The 2,746-nt window shown below is 43.2% G+C and overlaps 1 pseudogene; it reads left to right on the top strand.

Annotated features, from left to right (window-relative positions):
- Window positions 1-123: 123 nt before the first annotated feature.
- Window positions 124-1,652, top strand: LOC122545516 (annotated as a pseudogene).
- The last annotated feature ends 1,094 nt before the right edge of the window (window positions 1,653-2,746 follow it).

Raw genomic sequence — 2,746 nt, 5'->3', positions numbered from 1 at the left:
TGCATGCAGCTTAGTAAATTGTGGGGATGGAGATAATCAGAGACAGTACAGCAGCTCAGAGATACATCTTAAGTCCTTTGGGGATGGCCTCGGGGATGGTACTTGGTATAATAGTCTCGTCACGGTACAGCGGGTCCCCTATTTTTGATAGAAATGAAAAAAAAACAGGAATGATTTCTTGGGCTGTTGTTTTCGAATGAGCATAGGACAGCAAAACGGGCAGAACTACTGGATAATGACGAACAACCTTTCACCCCTCCCAATCAACTTAAAGTAGTAAACATGGTAGTGATTAAGGACTTAAAACAGACCACTGATATAGAAACTGGATACGGGGATACAAATACTTGGGCTGAATGGGTGAAAAATACTGTGAAAAATCTGAATAAAAGCAATTGCTATGCATGTGCCTCAGGTGACCGGTGCCTCGCGTGGTCACCTTTCTGCTCGGGAGGAAGCAAGACAGGGCTGGTATAATATGCATGATAGCCCTGAATCAGGATGAGACGGCGTGGGACAACCCAGGCTGTCGGTCATTGCTGTCGTTGTTGCCTCCCCTGAAGAAGGAGGAATTAAAAACTCCCCCTTCATTTTCGGACATGGTCGGGGATCACACCTCCTGTGTACGAAGGCAGGGGTCGGACTGGTCCCGATTTCTAGGAGACTGAAAGTCATGCTTGGAAATTGAATCGGTTTCCGAGACAGAATGGGGAGGGAACTATTCAGCTTTAAAGTTACCCCGAGCGGATTTGTGGTGGTACTATGGCGGAAAGATTCTAAGACCTACTATGCCCTCTGACTGGCGAGACACTTGTGTAATTGTACAATTGGCTATTCCATTCACCCTAGCATTTGAACGAGGTGAGATTCCTGAAATGAAGAAAAGAAGGAGGGTACGGTCAGTCTTTGCTACCTCCTTTGATGATGATATTTATTTGGATTTGATAGGGCTTCCCAGAAGGGTTCTGGACGAATTTAAGGCCCGTAACCAGATAGCAGCTGGATTTGAGTCTCTCGACTGATGGGTTACGATTAATAAAAATGTCAGTTGGATTAATTACATCTTTTACAACCAACAAAGATTTATAAATTACACCAGAAACGGTGTTAAAGGAATAACTGAACAGTTCGATGCCACAGGCAGGATGGCCTGGGAAAATAGAATGGCCTTAGATATGATGTTGACAGAAAAAGGGAGAGTTTGTGTTATGTTAGGGGGAAGTTGTTGTAACTTTATTCCGAATAACACGGGTCCTGACAGCTCGATTACTCGAGCCTTACAAGGATTGACGACACTCTAATGTGAATTGGCTGAACATTCTGGGGTGGACACTACAATAACGGGGTGGTTGGAGTCTTGGTTCGGCAAATGGAAAGGAGTTGTGGTTTCTATTCTAACCTCCTTGACATTGGTCATTGGGATTCTGGCAGCACTTGGCTGTTGAATGATTCCTTGTATTCGGGGTCTCGCTCAGAGAATGATGGAGACCGCCTTGAACAAACAGATGCCCCTGAAGGGTATTCAGGGGGAGGGCCTTTACTTGTTAACAACTTATGATGTTGAGAATACGCCCGAAGGCGTTTCCAAAGTAGATGAGCTTTCAGGTCTGAGGCTCACTAACCTGGAGGCCTCATTGTCCCAGAATCAATGAGATCAACATACAGTGACAAAAAGAAAAGAAGGGATTGAGAGAGAAAATTTTCAGCTTCTCAGGTGTATGTTCATTTTAACGAATAACGGTCTTTTAAAGAAATAGTTTTAAACTAAGAAATACCTTTCAGTTTTGTAACTGACCACAAAAGAAGGAGGAGGGGCATTTCGCTGAAGGTTTATAGGTCTGCTTTTTGGACTATCAAAATAGTAAATGATGATCTCAGAAGTCAGAAGGTTAAAAAAGAGGAACTGGATACAATAACAGGAAGGCTGTAACGAACAAGGACAGCCAAATAAGACATACTTAAAAGGAAAACAAGTGAGGTAATTAATAAGTATGATCGGCTTAGGCTTGGGTGCAGGGAATAACCAAATAAGGGGATAGAATGAAATAGACATTATGATAGGTTTATTGCTTAGTGTAGGGGTGTCGAGAGACTCGTCAGAAAAGTATTTAGAAACGCTGTATTTTACTGTTGGGTGTGACTCTCCTCGTAGAGCCCCCCCATATTTAAAGGTGTTTGAATAAATGTACTGCTTTGGAACTCTTTGACGCGGACTGAAAATTATTGATTAAGTGGGTTTGTTTCTCACACGCTGCATTTACACACATTCTAAGAAAATATCCCAACGACATCAAAACCTGAGTAAAGGAACAGCATCATCACGCACTCAATGTCCTGGCCTCTCCAGCCCTCTACAGTAATAATGTCCTTAGGTTAGCCATCCTTTGGCTGAAGAAATTAATCTTCATCTCAATTGTAAAGCTGGTCCCTTCGCTCTAAGGCTGTGCCCTCAGGTTGTTCTCTTCCTACGTGTGGAGAAGTTATAAGGATAAGATGAAATGGGAGAATGCTTCACAAAAGGAGGTACAATGCTGATCTGAGGCTGTGAATGACAGTCCACAGGACTGCTTGGAATTGGTGGACTGGACCGAGTTCAAGTATTAAAAAGAAAACCTGGATGTCTCACCACCATCACGGACATTATTCACCAATGCGTGGAAGACAGCATATTGAAAAAGTCAATCTGAGTGTTCCCCAAGTGTGACGTTGTGTAAACCAGGGAATACGCTCCCGATTGAAGACCAGA

This window comes from Chiloscyllium plagiosum, unplaced genomic scaffold (genome assembly GCF_004010195.1).
Source record: "Chiloscyllium plagiosum isolate BGI_BamShark_2017 unplaced genomic scaffold, ASM401019v2 scaf_8158, whole genome shotgun sequence".
Classification (NCBI taxonomy): domain Eukaryota; kingdom Metazoa; phylum Chordata; class Chondrichthyes; order Orectolobiformes; family Hemiscylliidae; genus Chiloscyllium; species Chiloscyllium plagiosum.
Note: the sequence above shows the minus strand (reverse complement) of the source record. Positions and strands in the feature narration are given on the sequence as shown.